Source organism: Stegostoma tigrinum, chromosome 9, assembly GCF_030684315.1.
Source record: "Stegostoma tigrinum isolate sSteTig4 chromosome 9, sSteTig4.hap1, whole genome shotgun sequence".
Classification (NCBI taxonomy): Eukaryota; Metazoa; Chordata; class Chondrichthyes; order Orectolobiformes; family Stegostomatidae; genus Stegostoma; species Stegostoma tigrinum.
Genome location: NC_081362.1, coordinates 86195630 through 86213778, shown reverse-complemented (window position 1 = coordinate 86213778; position 18149 = coordinate 86195630). Strand labels below are relative to the sequence as shown.

The following is an 18149-nucleotide window of genomic DNA, read 5'->3' as shown; positions in this document are numbered from 1 at the left end:
GAGTTTGAAAATAGAGCGCATATTTTTAAGGTGAGATGAGAAAGATTTAGAAGGGCCTTGAGGGGCAGCTTTTTCACTCAGAGGGAGGTTTGTATGTGGAATGAATTCCCAGAGGAAATGAGAGATGCAGGAGCAGTTATAACATTTAAAAGGCATTTGTACAGGAACATGAATAAGAAAGGTTCAGAGGGATATGGGCCAAACTCAGGCAAGTGGGACTAGTTTAGTTTGGGAAACTTGGTTGGCAAAGGACGAGTTGGACCAAAACTTGGTTGGCAAAGGACCAAAAGGTCTGAATGACACTCTGACTCTATTTATTTACAATATTATCATGATGGACGATGCAGAAATAAAGAGGAACAAGGCGATGGGGGAGGTTCAGTTCAACGCCACAGTGGACACTGTGGTTGTTTCAAACCTTTAATGATAATGTGCCTTCTGGTCAGGGCTTTGTCTTCTTTGAAGGGGGCAGAAAGGAAATAGATCGGGTTGACATCCTCCAGTGATGTTGCCAACAATGGGCTAGGCATTTATTGGAAATAACAATGCATTCTGTTGAAGTTTGCAGCTGTTTTTCACTTATTAGTTGTGTGGAGACTTCCTCAGTAAAATACTTGTTTGCTTTTATATAAGTGCATGAAATGGAGATGACAGGGTCACCTAATAGATGTTTCTCTAAACAGCGACAGTCACTGCGCTCACATACCACTATGTCAGTTCAATGGATAATATAGATCAATGGCCAAGTAAAAGCTTTAATAAGCAATAGAATCAGGAGATTCATTTCTGAATTGAAAGAACTGGAGGGTGTGGGAAGAATTAACAACGGTCTGTATTTGTCTAAATCTGGTCCCTGTGCACTCCTAATTTAATCACTGCACTGTTGGTTCCATTTCAGTCATCGAGTTCTGGAATTTCCTCCCAACACCTCTCTGCCTCGTATCCTCTGGAATTCCCACCCAACACCTCTCCACGTCATATCACTCTGGAATTCTCTCCCGACACTTCTCCACGTCATATCACTCTGGAATTCCCTCCCGACACCTCTCCACCTTGTGTCCGTCTGGAATTCCCTCCCGACACCTCTCCACCTTGTATCCTCTGGAATTCCCACCCGACACCTCTCCACGTCATATCACTCTGGAATCTCCTGCTGACACCGCTCCACCTGGTATCCCTCTGGAATTCCCTCCCGACACCTCTCCACCTCGTATCCCTCTGGCATTCCCTCCCGACACCCCTCTGCCTCATATCCCTCTGGAATTCCCTCCCGACACTTCTGCACGTCATATCGCTCTGGAATTCCCTCCCGACACCTCTCCACCTGGTCTCCCTCTGGAATTTCCTCCCAACACCTCTCTGTCTCATATCCCTCTGGAATTCCTTCCCGACACCTCTGTGCCTCATATCCCTCTGGAATTCCCACTCAATACCTCTCTGCCTCATATCCCTCTGGAATTCCCTCCTGACACCCGAGCACGTTACATACCTGTTGTCAGGTGGAGTACCGCCTGCTGCCCATGCCTGGCGTGGTCACCATTGGGATGCTGGGTCCCCCTCTGCAGCGGGATTGGCCAGCTAGCCCGAGGGCACACACGCTAAGAGGGAGGGAGACTGTCTGTGAGGCTCTCTTCTCCTGCCTCCAGAACAATCAAAAGGCAAAGTGTGAAGCTACCCATCACTCTGTCGGTGTCGCACGTTGCCTCAGTGGAGTTTGAATCAACTCTTTGCTTTAATCTTAGTGTGCTCTACTGTGAATGCACTTTTAACTTTTCATTCTCACTCTGCCCTTTAGTAGTCTGAATGAGAAAAAGGATGGTGTCTGTAGGGATCAGGAATGATTGCACCTTGTTTGTTTTTCCTTTCGGTACGGGATGAAATGATTGTCCCCAGGCCCTTCATTAGTATTCAGTGCCTGTGGTCCAGCTGACCTTCAGATGCTGTATAAACAGTGCAGAATGGAGGGAGTGGGGGCAGGGAGAGGAGTTGCTACTTGGTCTTTCTTGAAGCATGTGGGCTCAGAGCACATAGCCCTGACCTTTGGCACTGTCCAGTGGCCTGGCTTGAAGATAAATTGCATCCTGCTCGCTGTGAAAGTTCTTTAGCTGATGGCCAGCCTCCAGAACGTGGGCATGGTCTGGAGTGCCCGTCAGGACTCAGAGGGGAGAATTGGAAGGGCACGCAGGGTCTGTGAGATACTGTTTGCTGTCTCCAGTTCACTCAAGTACTGACCTGCGACAACATTCTGCGTTTACACAGTGCCTTTAGCCCAGTTGAAAATGCCACAGCACATTCTCCCACCAAAACTCTATGTACGGACATAAGCAACTACAATTTTTGGTCAAAGAGGTTGATTTTAAGTGTCTTAATGAAGGAGTGTGTGAGGGAGGTGGAGATGGAGAGGTTTGAGAAGGAATTTCAGATGTAATCCTTTTACCATCCATTAATTGTAACAACTACGCCTCTATTAGATCTCCCTTGCTTCATGGAGAACCTGTGAAGGATCTTTTGTAGAAGACAATCCTTTGAACTTTCTGTGACAATGGCAGGTTTTGGAGGTCTAACTTGCTGATTCACTTTTGTCTTTTGCTGTCCATCTGCCCGGCAGTGTTTTGCGCTGATGCTCTTTCTGATGTTTCACAATTAAACCAAAATGGCTTAAACACCATCACCACCATTCCCCCCTAATACAATGATTGATTAAGATGTGCAGATCACGGTTTCCAATGAACAGAACAAATTACTTTTCCTTTTTGTTCAATCATCTGGAAGTTTAGGCATTTTTAAAATTCACCATTTTCTTCATTGTGGAGGATGCCTGACTTGTAGAAGGCTGGGAGATTAATTTTTTTAAAAAAATCATTCATAGGGATGTATGCAGCACTGCCATCACTGCAGAGCTGTGGCTTCATATCAGAGGCAATGATGTATGCATGTTGAATGGTCTTTAATCAGTGCCCAGGATTTTGCTCCAAGGAATGGCTCTACACTTTGATGTCCAACTCCAACCCATATCTCGCCCTGCTCTCCAGTCGTCCTCCTCATCATTGATCAGTATGGATTTCCTGTTGGCGACACATTGAAGTTGTGATCTTTGTCCAACTGCACCAGATCCTCAGTGGCCTCACTCCACTCTACGTCTTGATCCATCTTCAGTCCTCCTTTCCTGCACAATTAGAGCTCCATCCCCCTTGCCCTGGGAAGGATCTCTTCCCCTTTCACCTCACCCATTTGGTTGCTGCGACTGATGATAAACTGTTACCTAACCGAGGGTGTGGTCTATTTGGAAGTACGCAGTGAAACACATCTGCATTTTTTGATATGTTTGGAATTTGCCTCACATTTGACTGTAGATCTCAGTTCTACCATTTTGACAACGTTTGGAGCTGTTTGTTAGAAAGATAGCAGGGAATGTATATTTGTTTCTCTCCACCCCCCTTCATCTTTGGTATTTTTAAAATTCTTCATATAACTGCTGGTTACATTAAAGCATCACATCCTGGCTGTGCTTTTGAAACCTTTTTAGCATGAGGATGTCTGTGGGCATTATTGATAGAGCCCCAGCTCCCTTATGTATATTGATGCACACCCAAAATCCAACCCCAGTCAGAAATATTGTTGCTCTCTTTGGACTCTACGCATATTGACACCCCCAGGGAGCAGGTACGAACACTGACACGTTTCTGGGGACCTCCTACACATATTGACATATTCATCGGGATCCCCTCCTAACATTTACGGTCTAAAGTCACACTTTAAGAATAAGAGAGTCACCTATTTAAGACACAGATGAGGAAACATTGTTTTTCTGTGAGGTTGTGACACTTTGGAGCTCCCTTTCGCAAAATGCAGTGGATTCAGAAACTTTAAATAGCTTTAAGGTTGAGGTAGATAGATCCTTGACTGACAAGGGGAAGGAAGATTATTAGAGGTATGCAGAAATGTAGAGTTGACTTTAAAATCAGATCAGCCATGATCTTATTTAATGGTTAGGGTTGGTAATTGACTCTAAATGCGATGCAGGCTTGAAAGGCTGCTTTGTTCCTTGTTCATGTTCTAACGCAATCCCAGGACTCCCCAATAATATTGGCACAATACCTACTAAAATGGCACGTTCCCATGGCATTCACACATTCCCAGAGAACCCCTACGGATAATGACACAATTCAAGGACTCCTGCAGTAACACTGACACATTCCCAGGGATCCTGCACAGATTTTGACATGCTCCTGGCGAACTCCTACATATATAACCCAGCCACTATCTCCTACACCGAACTGTTGAGTGGAAGCGCACACATCTGTGTGCCAGGCTCCTGTCATTCTGACTGTGACTGGCTCTGTGTTGCATGAAAACTATAGGTGGATGAATTTGCCTGATTGAATTATTCAAGGGACAAGTGAGTGCATAAAGTGCTATGTTTACAAGCTGCTTGTGATTTCTTCAGGTATTCGACACAAGGAAGCTATCCTGTGGTACGCTCTCGTGGAAGTGCATTCCACTAGAACACCCTGTGTTAGACTGATAAACGTTTTCATGTGGGAATTCAGTCCAGTAAATCTAATCAGCCCAGGTAGGAAGATCTTATCACCTTGTCTAACCACAGGTTAGCACAGATAGTGAGGCTGTAAAAGGGAAAGATAAATGTCAGGCAGAGGGGGCTGACTTTTAATATAAAAAAGAATTTTAAAAATGCTGGTGTTTTGGCTGTTGTTTGTGTTGAGCCTCCCAGTTCACCTCAGCGCCCCCCTCTAACAGACACACACACACAAACACACACACACACACACACACACACACACACACAAGCATACACAAATACATACATGCACACACATACACACACACACACACACAAACACACACACATACACACACACAAACATACACACACAGACATATACACACATACACACACAGACACACAAACACACACACACAAGCATACACAAATACATACATGCACACATACATACACACAAATACATATATGCACACACACACAGACACAAACATACACACACTGAGACACACAGACATACACACACAGACACAAATACACAGATATACATACACACAGACACACACACACATACACAGACACACACACAGACACAAACATACACACACTGAGACACACAGACATACACACACAGAGACACAAATACACAGATATACATACACACAGACATACACAGACACACACACGGACACACTGACACATATGCACACAAAGACACACACACATATACATACACATATACATACAGACTTACACACAAGGACACAAACACACGCACACATACACACACACACAAGCATACACAAATACATACATGCACACACACACACAAACATACACACACAGACATACACACGCATACACAGACACACACACACAAATACATATATGCACACACACAGACACAAACATACACACACTGAGTCACACAGACATACACACACACAGACACAGATACACATAGATATACAGACACACACATACACAGACACACACACGGACACACTGACACATATGCACACAAAGACACACACACATATACATGCAGACTTACACACAAGGACACAAACACACGCACGCACACACACACACACAGACACATATGCACACACACAAACACACACACACGTTTATTTTGTGTGACCCTCTGTTCCCTGTATCCTAATTCTCACCAAACTTTCAAGTCCTATTCAACTACCCTTTTAGTACTTTGTTGACCTACATTAGCTCCCAGCCCATGAAGCAGCTACATCGATGTTAAAAGTTCTCTTCCTTGCGTTTTCCATTTTCTCTCCCCTTTCTGACCCTGTAAACTGCACAGGACCTGTACATCTGCCTGGTCTCTGCAGTCTTCCAATTCTGGCCACTCGTGCATCTCCGATTTTAATTATTCCATCACTTCCATCCATTTCTTCAGCGATCTTGGTGCAAAGCCCTGGAATTGTTTCCCAAAACCATTCTGCCTTTTTCTCCACTGTTACCATCGACTGCTTCAACTACACTTTTGATCCCAGAGTCACATTTTAGTCTGATGACCCTCGTATGAAGAGTTACAATGTTAACGACCCTATACAAATTCAGCTTGTTGCTTTAAAGCTTTTCACATCTAATGCTGGTTTTGAGCTACAGTTGTCTGGAGCCAACAGACCAATCAAAAATTTAACACAGCGTAATTGAATGTGGGAAAACAGCCAGAAGAAGATACATAGGAATACCATGATCTGCATAATCCCTTCAAAAGCTCTTACCATCCGGACTTAGAACCATTGAGATGTACAGCAGGGAAACAGACCCTTCTGTCCAACTCGTCCATGCCAACCCGAATCCTAAATAAATCCAGTCCCATATGCCAACTTTGGGCCCATATTTTACCAGCCTCCACCACTTCATCTGCCAGCCCATTCCATACATGTACCACCCTCTGTGTGAAAATGTTGTCCCTTCAGTCTTTGTTAAATCTTTCTCCTCTCACCTTAAACCCATGCCTTCTAGTTTTGGACTCCCCCACCCTGGGGAAAACACCCTGTCTATTTAGCCTATCCATGCCTGTCATGATTTGATAAACTTCTATAAGTCACCCCTCAGCCTCCAATGCTCCAGGGGAAATAGCCCCAGTCTATTCAGCCTCTCCCCGTAGCTTGAACCCTCCAACCCTGGCAACATCTTTATGAATCTTTTCTGAACCCTTTCTCATTTCTCCCTACAGCAGGGAGACCAGAATTGCATGTAATATTCCAACAGTGCCTTAACCAATTCCCTGTACAGCTGCATCATGACCTCTCAACTCCTGTATTCAACGCATTGACCAATACAGTGAAGCATACCGAACGCTGTCCTGTCTACCTGGGACTCCACTTTCAAGAAACTATGAAGCTACACTCCAGATCCAAGGTTTCTTTTGTTCAGCAACACTCCCCAGGACCTTACCATTAAGTATATAAGTCCTGCCCTGATTTGCCTTTCCAAATCGCAGCACCTCACATTCATCCAAATTAAACTCCATTTGCCGCTCCTCGGCCCATTGGCCCATGTGATCAAGATCCTGTTGTACTCTGAGGTAACCTTCTACATTGCCCATTAAACCTCCAATTTTGGTGTCATCTACTACTAATCATACAAATCATACCTCCTATGTTCACATCCATACCATTTATATAAACAATGAAAAGCAGTGGACCCAGCACCGATCCTTATGGCACACCGCTGGAGGCAGGCCTCCAGTCTGAAAAGCAACCCTCTACTACCAGCCTCTGTCTTAATCTTCAAGCCAGTTTGGTATCTAAATAGCTAGTTCTCCCTCTATGCTGTGTAGTCTAACCTTGCTAACCAATCTACATGAGGAACCTTGTCGAATGTTTTACTGAAGTCCATATAAATCACAACCACTGCTCTGCCCTCATCAATCTTTTTTGTTACTTCTTCAGACAAAAGTCAATCAAGTTAGTGAGAGATGATTTCCCACACACAAAGCCATGATGACTCTCCATAATGAGTCCCTGTCGTTCCAAATACTGTAATTCCTATCTCACAGGATTCTCTCGAACAACTTGCCCACCTCCAATGTCAGGCGTGTTGGTCCATATTTCCCTGGCTTTTCCTTACCACCGTTCTTAAATAGTGGCACCACGTTAGCCAACCTTCAGTTTTCCAGTACCTCACCCGTGGCTATCAATACTACAAATATCTCAGCAAGGGGCCCAGCAATCACTTCCCTAGCTTCCCACAGAGTTCGAGGGTATACCTGATCAGGTCCCAGAGATTTATCCATCTTTACGCATTTTAAGACGTCCAGCACCTCTACCTCTGTAATCTGGACATTTTTCAAAATATTGCTATTTATTTCCCCATGTTCTCTATTTTCCTTTTCCTTCTCTATAGTAAAGAGTAATGCAAAATACTCACCCCTCAAGTACCTGGGGAGTTCTGAAAAGGCCCCAAGTCTTGTGCGTATTCCTTTGTGTTTGCACAGAACAGGCCTGTCACTTTTAGCAAGTCTGAATGAGCCGTGCTACAGCCTTTATTGATTAATGCAGACTGGTTGTTCATGTAGCAAGTGCCACCAAATTGTGAGATTACAGCCAGCAATAGACTGTTGTATATGATGTACACCCATAAAGGCTATTTGAATTAAGACTGGACAGTGGCAACATTCCTGGGACCATTGATGGATCAGAAGGTAGCATCTGACTCAACAGCGCTGTCAGGTAATGGTGGCACCTGTTGGTATTACACCAGGATTGGCAGGAGAACCAGGAAGGTGAGTGATGGTGGGAGGGGATCACAGATTAAAGGTTATGGGGTCTAGACAGCAATGACGGGGCATGAGGGGGTGAATCTGAAAACCTCCCATCCTGCTGCTAGTTTACTTGATTATGCATATAGTATCTTTGAACAAGGGAGACCCCCCTGCAAGAAATCCAGAGAGGGTTTGTTTTCTGGAGCTTCACGGTGGTGAGACCCCCTATCATCGGGTGACCACCAGAAAGGAAAGAAGCCTTTAAGTAGCCATTATTTGCCTAACTGTTGAGTAAGAGAATCAAGGGTTATGGAGAAGAGACAAGAAAGTGAAGATTATTTGATCAGCCACAATTGTACTGAATGACGGAGCTGACATGATGGGCTGAATGGCCTGCTTCTGATCCTATGTTTTATGAATAAAAGAGGAAAGGCCTGACTATTCAGGCATCTGACAAACACCAGACAAAACAGGCGAAGCTTTCACACTTAACACTTTTAATTGAAAATGTGCATTTAAACATCTGGCTTTTTGGTATGAATTTTATTGGTTCTGTCTGATCTCTGAATAAGTACTTAAACTTGCAGCCAGTTCACTTCCTGGATACTGCAGTCGAACCGTTGATAATCTTAATTACCTTTTTGAACTTCCAGCTGCCTCACTCATCCAGGTAAAGTTGGAGTGAGTATTAATACAAGAAACCCATTCTAATGCATGGCAGGACTAAGCCCCTAAAATGGAAAATGAAACCTTCTCCCCCAGCAGGACAGTCAAAATATCTGACAGAAAGTTCCGATGGAGGAGATGAGCTTGTTACATCTTACCCAGCCTTTTTTCCTGACTTCCTCTGCATTCTGATCAAATTTCCAGAATCTTTTGCTCTTTCCATTTTATTTTGTTAGACAAATTAGTTGACTTGGGATCAAATAGAATCATATTGTGCAGTAGTGTGTGTGTGTTTGTGCATGTGTGTTGTGTGTCTGTTGTTTGTGTGTGTGTGTATGTGTTAGTGTATCTGTGTGTGTCTGTGTTTGTGTATGTATTTGTGTTTGTGTATGTGTGTGTGTGCGTATGTATGTAGAGTGTGTGTGTGTCTGTGTATGTGTGTGTGTGTGTGAGAGGGAGAGAGTGTGTGTCTGTGTGGGGAAGAGAGAGTGTGTGTGTGTGAGAGAGAGAGTGTGTGTGTGTCTGTATGTGAGGGTGTGTGTGTGTTTAGTGTGTGTGTCTGTGCAGGAGAGTCTGTGTGTGTCTGTGAGAGAGAATGTGTGTCTGTCTGTGTGGGAGTGTGTGTCTGTGCATATGTAGTGTGTGTGCGTGTCTGTGGGAGAGAGTGTGTCTGTATATGAGTGTGTGCATGTGTTGTGTGTGTCTGTGTGGGAGAGAGTGTGTTTGTATGTGAGTGTGTGCATATGTAGTGTGTGTGCGTGTCTGTGGGAGAGAGTGTGTCTGTATATGAGTGTGTGCATGTGTTGTGTGTGTGTGTGTCTGTGTGGGAGAGAGTGTGTCTCTATGTGAGTGTGTACATGTATGTGTGTGTGAGAGAGAGACTGCTCACCATTATCCAATTAGCCACAAAGACCACTGTTTCCCAATAGTGCCGGTGAGCTCTCCCTGTTTTTAAAATATTTATCTAGTTTCTTATTGGAATTACTACAATGACTTACGTTTGCACAGTGTCTTTGAGTACAACAACGTACTAAGGCACTTCGCACTGCTCCATTTCAGATCGGATGATTCGATACTTGGTAAACAATGTAGGTTTGAGGAGCAGTTTAAAGGAGGGGAGGAGGGGGGAGGTTGGCATAAGGAGGGAATTTGGGAGGTTGCAGTGATGCATTTCTTTAGGGCAATGCCAGATGGGCCAGAATTTGTTGCCTGCCTCTAGTTCTCCTTGAGGTGGTGGCGATGACCTGCATTGTTGATCTGCCGCAGTCATTGATTGACTCACAGCGTTGTTAGGAAGGGAGCGATTCTCCCTGTAAACGGTATAGCTGCTCGGGAAGCTTTGGAGGCTTTAGACAAACCCAAACATTGGGGGTCTCTGCGGGGAGAAGGGAAGTTAGAGGAAATGTTGGAATCAAGTTCTGGGATTTTGACCCAGCAACAGTGGGAAAAATGGTGATATGGTTCGAATCGGGGCCAGGATGGTGAGTGGCTTGGTGGAGGACTTGCAGGAGATGGTGGTTCCACGTCTCTGCTGCTTTTGACCGTCTGTGTGCTAGAGGCCGTGGGAGTGAAAGGTGCTGTCAGAGGATCCTTGGTGAGTTACTGCAGCACACCTTATAGATAGTACACACTGCTCCCATTACTTATGTGGTGGTGGGAATGAAATTTAATGGTGGTGGAAGGACTGCTTTTCAAGTGAGCTGCTTTGTCTTGGACGGTGTCATGTTTCTGTATGTTAAAGCTGCACCCATCCAGGCAAGTGGAGAGCATTCTAATACTCCTGACTTGTGCCCTCTAGATAGTGATAGATGGTGGTGTTGATGGTTTGGCAATTGGGAGTCAAACTGACTGGATTCTAGCTTACTCCCTGTAAGCTGACAACTCTTGACCTAAACTCATGCTCAAATTATCAAGCACCCTGACAGATAAAGCTGTTATAGCCTTACCAGACCATAGGGCTGCTCTCTCATTGGAGAGAGGAAACTGGTGCTGGTTAATGTCACAACACCGCAGGCAAGGGGAGAGGCAGAGATGGAGAGTTCCTCATGGTAACCGTAGTTGGTTCAGTAATTGAACGCACACTGTTGGTGTCTCTCTGCATTGCAAACCAGCCCTCTAGCCACTGCCTAGTTACAAACCAGGGCCCTTCTTTGTGCAAAGCAAATGTGATAACCACTGGTGCTCAGAACCAAGTGCTGCAACACCTGAATAAGGACTTTAACCCAGGAACCTCTGATGCAGTACTGATCGGGCTGTCCCACTTTACACCACTACAGCACGTTACAGAAAGTCTCCTTATTCAGAAATTGAAGAACCTGGGATTTGTCTGAATCTAACTGAGCTGTTGTTCCTTGTGTGTGAAACGTAGGCATGTGAGTGGCAATAAAAGGCCCGTGACTCTTACTCTGTTGTCAGACTCTCTCGGTGCGGCAGTGGGAACAGCATCTTTAATATTAAGCTCTCTTTAATAAAGATGTTGCCAACTTTCAAGCTGCAGCGACAGTTTCGATATTCATTCTCACCTTTTAGCCACCAGCAGTGTTCAGGCAGTTACTGATGTATTTGCCTCCAACAAGTTGTTTTACTCAATGGGGCAATGTTCATCTTGTCCCCTGCGATATGAGAAACTGAGGATGGGTATCACGGTATTGCAGGATCCAACATACACTTGTCACAACCAACTGTTGTGTGCAAACATTACATTCCGCAGACACAGATGCGTCTTGGCTAAATTTAAGCTGCTTTGTTACAGCAGAGGAGCACGCTTCCAGTTCAGTGTCATGCTTCAAGTGATGCAGGGTAAAATGGAGTGTGTGACCTTTAAATCCTCAGACCACATGCTGTGGTGATGATTTCATGAGCATGTTGCTTAAAGATATACTCACATCCTGAACGTGAAGCAACACAACAAAGAACAAAGAAACCTACAGCACAGGAACAGGCCCTTCGGCCCTCCAAGCCTGTGCCGATCAAGATCCTCTGTCTAACCTGTCATCTATTTTCTAAGGGTCTGTGTCCATTTGCTCCCTGCCCGTCCATGTACCTGTCCAGATACATCTTAAAAGACGCTAACGTGTGTGCATCTACCACCTCCGCTGGCAACGCATTCCAGGCACCCACCACCCTCTGTGTAAAGAACTTTCCACGCATATCTCCTTTAAACTTTCCTCCTCTCACTTTGAACTCATGACCCCCAGTAATTGAGTCCCCCACTCTGGGAAAAAGCTTTTTGCTATCCACTCTGTCTATACCCCTCATGATTTTGTAGACCTCAATCAGGTCCCCCCTCAATCTCTGTCTTTCTAATGAAAATAATCCTAACCTATTCAACCTTTCTTCATAACTAGCACCCTCCATACCAGGCATCATCCTGGTGAACCTCCTCTGCACCGTCTCCAAAGCATCCACATCCTTTTGGTAATGTGGCAACCAGAACTGTACACAGTATTCCAAATGTGGCCGAACCAAAGTCTTATACAACTGTAACATGGCCTGCCAACTCTGGTACTCAATACCCCGTCCGATGAAGGAAAGCATGCCGTATGCCTTCTTGACCACTCTGTTGACCTGATGGACCTGAACACCCAGATCTCTCTGTACATCAATTTTCCACAGGACTTTTACTAACCAGTCTATTTTCATAACCAACCCATTCAGAGATGTTATGTCACAGGTGGGACTTGAACTTGGGCCTCCTCGTTCAGAGATAGGGACATTACCACTACACCAGAACAGCCCTAATTCTGCCTTTCATACAAGATCACTAGAGCATCTCCCATCTCTTACACTGAACTGTACCAGTTAAATATTATGCTTACCAGCAGACTCCCATTCTAACAGCATTCTATCTGGACATAAGTCATGGTTAGGGTTCTTCCAGTAGTGCAGCAGAAATGATTCCGGGATGTCAGGGAATTTCCAGAAAGCTCAAGCATTCCAGTCATGGGAATCCTGGATCATGACCGACCAAAATGGAGCGGCTGCATTTGGGAAAGCAGCGAACACATGGCGGGGACTGTGCCAGGAACATGCAGAGGTGAAGTTACGGTGTTGGACAGAATATAGCCACCTCCAGAAATCTTACCTACTGGATCCTTCCCAGCACTACCCACCTAGCGTGTGGCAGAGCCTGTGGGACAGTGCATTGGAATCATCACCCTTCTCAGAATCTATTGAAGCAAACCATCCTCAATCCCATGGGACTGTCCAAAGTGAGCGTATAGCACCAGACCTGCCATCCCCCATGGCCAGTCACAAAGCTCAATACCAGCAATAGTGAACTGTACCAGCCTGACTGACCTGTTCCTGTTTGTATGGAGACAATTCTGGTGAGCTGTTATGTCCCATGTTTCGCTCTCAGCTGTGTGACATGTTTGTGGATGACAGAATGCCCCAGTTAACTCTGTTTGATATCAGCGATGAAACAGTACTCAAATTGTGCTGGTTCTTGTGCCCTGTTTGTAGTCTCGGAGCTGTTTTATTACATGCGTGGGCAGTAAGGGTTACCAGCTGTCTGCCACACAGAGCCAATCTTAATTTCCTTTTGGCAAGTTCTTGTACTGTAAGGTTGTAGTGGGACTACAAACTGCAGAACAGAAAATGGATCAATCATATACAATATTAACTTAACACCAGCAGCAAGTTATTAAAGTTAATGTTTAATAACTGTGCAGCGATAATGTAATATAAAGCCAGCAAGACAGTTTAGCCGGAATCTGTAGAACAGAAGTCCATTTTTAATATTTTATAAGTGGGTCCCTGGAGTCAAACTATATTGCTTCCTATCCTGTGAATTTCATAAGGTGCAATTCCCGGTGTTGGCACTTTGATGGATGTACTCTCGCCTGTGGTCAAAGCGAAATTTAACAAGAGGAGAATCAGGCAGAAATTGTGACCTTAAGAATAGAACAGAGAAGTGAGACTCCTTCTCGGATTAAATATTGTGGTGCTTCTCTGTCTGTGTCTTTTTGTGTATGTAAGGTTTGATGCCTGTGTGTGTGTTTGTGCGTATGTGAGCAAATGTGTGTGTTTGTGTGTGCGTGTGTGTCTGTGTGTTTGTGTGTATGTGCATGTGTGTGTGTGCGCGTGTGTCTGTGCATATTTGTGTGTACGAGTGCACATGTGTGTGTTTGTGTGTATGCGTGTCTGTGCATACGCGTGCGCGTGTGTGTCTGTGTATGTGTGTGTGTCTGTGTCTGTGTGCGCACCCGCGTGTGTGTGTGTCTGTGTGTGTGTGTGTGTGTATGTGCATGTGTGTGTGTGCGCGTGTGTCTGTGCATATTTGTGTGTACGAGTGCACATGTGTGTGTTTGTGTGTATGCGTGTCTGTGCATACGCGTGCGCGTGTGTGTCTGTGTATGTGTGTGTGTCTGTGTCTGTGTGCGCACCCGCGTGTGTGTGTGTGTCTGTGTGTGTGTGTGCATGCATGAGTGTGCGAGAGAGGTTGTGGGTCTGTTTATGTCGTGGGGCGTCTGTGTGTACGAGATGTGTGTATACGTGTATGCCCCAATGCTGTAGAGGAGGAATTGCTGTATACGAGATTGTTTTCTTGATCAATACATGGAAGAAACAAGTAGAGAGCGGGCCATCTTAGACTGGGTACTGTGCAATGAGAAAGGAATCATTGTCAATCTAGCTGTGCAAGACCCCTTGGGGAAGAGCGACCATAACATGATACAATTGTTGATCAAGATGGAGAGTGAGGTAGTTGACTTGGAGACTAGGGGTGTTGAATCTTAATAAAGGAAACTATGAAGATATGAAGTGTGAATGGGCCTTGATAGACTGGGGAGAGTTACTTAAAGGGATGACAGTGGATATGAAATGGCAAACGTCTAAGGAATGCAATAGGGAACTGAAACAACTGTTTATTCCTTGAAAGTTGCCATAATCCTTGAAAGTTGCCACCCAGGTTGACCGGGCTGTTAAGAAGGCATACAGTGTTTTAGCTTTTATTAATAGAGGGATCGAGTTCCAGAACCAAGAGGTTATGGTGAAGCTGTACAAAACTCTGGTGCGGCCGCACTTGGAGTATTGTGAACAGTTCTGGTCACCGCATTATAAGAAGGATGTGGAAGCTTTGGAAAGGGTGCAGAGGAGATTTACTAGGATGTTGCCTGGTATGGAGGGAAGGTCTTATGATGAAAGGCTGAGGGACTTGAGGCTGTTTTCATTAGAGAGAAGAAGGTTGAGAGGTGACTTAATTGAAACATATAAAATAATCAGAGGGTTAGATAGGGTGGATAGGGGGAGCCTTTTTCCTAGGATGGTGACAGCGAGCATAAGGGGGCATAGCTTTAAATTGAGGGGTGAAAGATATAGGACAGATGTCAGAGGTAGTTTCTTTACTCAGAGAGTAGTAAGGGAATGAAATGCTTTGCCTGCAACGGTAGTAGATTCGCCAACTTTAGGTACATTTAAGTCGCCATTGGATAAGCATATGGACGTACATGGAGTAGTGTAGGTTAGATGGGCTTGAGATCGGTATGACAGGTCGGCACAGCATTGAGGGCCGAAGGGCCTGTAATGTGCTGTAATAGAACATAGAACATAGAACAGTACAGCACAGAACAGGCCCTTCAGCCCACAATGTTGTGCCGACCATTGATCCTCATGGATGCACCCTCAAATTTCTGTGACCATATGCATGTCCAGCAGTCTCTTAAATGACCCCAATGACCTTGCTTCCACAACTGCTGCTGGCAACGCATTCCATGCTCTCACAACTCTCTGCGTAAAGAACCTGCCTCTGACATCCCCTCTATACTTTCCACCAACCAGCTTAAAACTATGACCCCTCGTGCTAGCCATTTCTGCCCTGGGAAATAGTCTCTGGCTATCGACTCTATCTATGCCTCTCATTATCTTGTATACCTCAATTAGGTCCCCTCTCCTCCTCCTTTTCTCCAATGAAAAGAGACCGAGCTCAGTCAACCTCTCTTCATAAGATAAGCCCTCCAGTCCAGGCAGCATCCTGGTAAACCTCCTCTGAACCCTCTCCAAAGCATCCACATCTTTCCTATAATAGGGCGCCCAGAACTGGACGCAGTATTCCAAGTGCGGTCTAACCAAAGTTTTATAGAGCTGCAACAAGATCTCACGACTCTTAAACTCAATCCCCCTGTTAATGAAAGCCAAAACACCATATGCTTTCTTAACAACCCTGTCCACTTGGGTGGCCATTTTAAGGGATCTATGTATCCGCACACCAAGATCCCTCTGTTCCTCCACGCTGCCAAGAATCCTATCCTTAATCCTGTACTCAGCTTTCAAATTCGACCTTCCAAAATGCATCACCTCGCATTTATCCAGGTTGAACTCCATCTGCCACCTCTCAGCCCATCTCTGCATCCTGTCAATGTCCCGCTGCAGCCTACAACAGCCCTCTACACTGTCAACGACACCTCCGACCTTTGTGTCGTCTGCAAACTTGCTGACCCATCCTTCAATTCCCTCGTCCAAGTCATTAATAAAAATTACAAACAGTAGAGGCCCAAGGACAGAGCCCTGTGGAACCCCAATGTTCTATGTTCTATGTACTGTTCCTGTCTGGCACAAAAACAAAATAGATAAGAGGGCCCAATCCATGGCTCACAAAGGCATTTGTTCTCAGTTCCCTATTAAATTTCATAGCGAAGATTTTGATGTTGATATTGACGGACTTCCATTGTGCTTTGCACCACAAGAGAATATATTCTCTCTGGACCCACTTGATTGAAACGTTTCACAAGTTAAAGACCTCTGAGGTCAACCTTGAGCTTTCCCTTCAAGGGCAAAGACCCCTAGCCTGTCAGACCTTTCCTGATGGGTAAGCCCATGGATTTCTGGGATCATCCATGTACATCAATCCAGAGATGTGCAGATTGGGCGGATTGGCCATGCTAAATTGCCCATAGTGTCCAAGATTGTGAAGGCTAGGTGGATTAGCTATGGGAAATGCAGGGTTACATGGAGAGGTTAGGGGGATGGGTCTGGGTGGGATGCTTCGGAGAGGCGCTGTGGACTTGTTGGGCTGAATGGCCTGTTTTCCACTGTAGGGATTCTATTCTATGATTCTCTTTTGGCACCCTCTCCAGTGCCCCTGTATTCTTTCCAAAATATGGTGACCAGAACTGCATACAGTATTCAAAACGCACACTCTAAAGTCACAGATACAATGAATCACAGAATTATTAGAGTACAAAAGGAGATTATTCAGTCTGCTATGTCTACAGCAGCTCTCCAAATTAGCACTTCACATAGTGTTGTTCTCCCACATTTTCCCCACAACCCTGATCATTCATCCTTTGCAACTAGAGATTGGTAAAGACAAACATAAGTCCCCTGCAGACAGAAATGGGGGAATGTTTAACAGGGGACAAAGAAACAGCCGAGGAACTGAATACATACTTTAGTTCTGTCTTCACAAAAGAGGAAAAATATCAGATACCAGAAATGTTGGAGAGTGTAAGGTTTGGTGAGAGGGAAGAACTGAGTGAGATCAATATTAGTAGAGAAATTGTGCTGGTAAAATCGTTGGGATTGAAGGCAGATAAATCCTCAGGGCCTGATAATCTGCATCCCAGAGTACTTAAGGAAGTAGCTCTAGAAATAGTGGATGCATTGGTGGTCATCTTCCAGGATTCTATAGCATCTGGAACAGTCCCTCCCTGCAGATTGGAGGGTGGCTAATGTCATTCCAATATTCAAAATGGGAAGTAGAGAAAATAGGAATTATAGACCAGTGAAGCTAACATGGGTAGTGGAGAAAATTCACACATCCATTGTTAGGGATTTTATAGCAGATCATTTAGAAAACAATGGTAGGATCAGGCAGAGTTAGCGTGGAATTATGAAGGGGAAATCATGCTTGACAAATCTGTTGGTGTTCTATGAAGATATAACTGGTAGAATTGACAAGGGGGAGCCAGTTGATGTATATATTTTAGGAAGTGGTTGACAAAGTCCCATTTAAGAGATTAATGTGTAAGATTTGGATAAATGTGAGGTTATCCACTTTGGAAGCAAAAACAAGGCAGCAGATTACTACCTGAATGGCTGTAAATTGGGAGAGGGGAGGATGCAGCAGGATCTAGGTGTTCTTGTGCACCAGTCGCTGACTGTAAGCATGCAGGTACAGCAGGTGGTAAAGAAGGCAAATGTTATGTTGGCCTTCATTGCAAGAGGTTCGAATAGAGGAGCAGGGATGTGTTGTTGCAGTTATACAGGACCTTGGTGAGACCACAC

At 44.9% G+C, this 18149-nt stretch overlaps 1 protein-coding gene across 1 annotated transcript in view; it reads left to right on the top strand.

Moving 5' to 3' along the window:
* kif26ba (kinesin family member 26Ba) overlaps positions 1 to 18149 on the top strand; it is a 379843-nt gene that overhangs the window by 42144 nt on the left and 319550 nt on the right. The window lies entirely within an intron of this gene.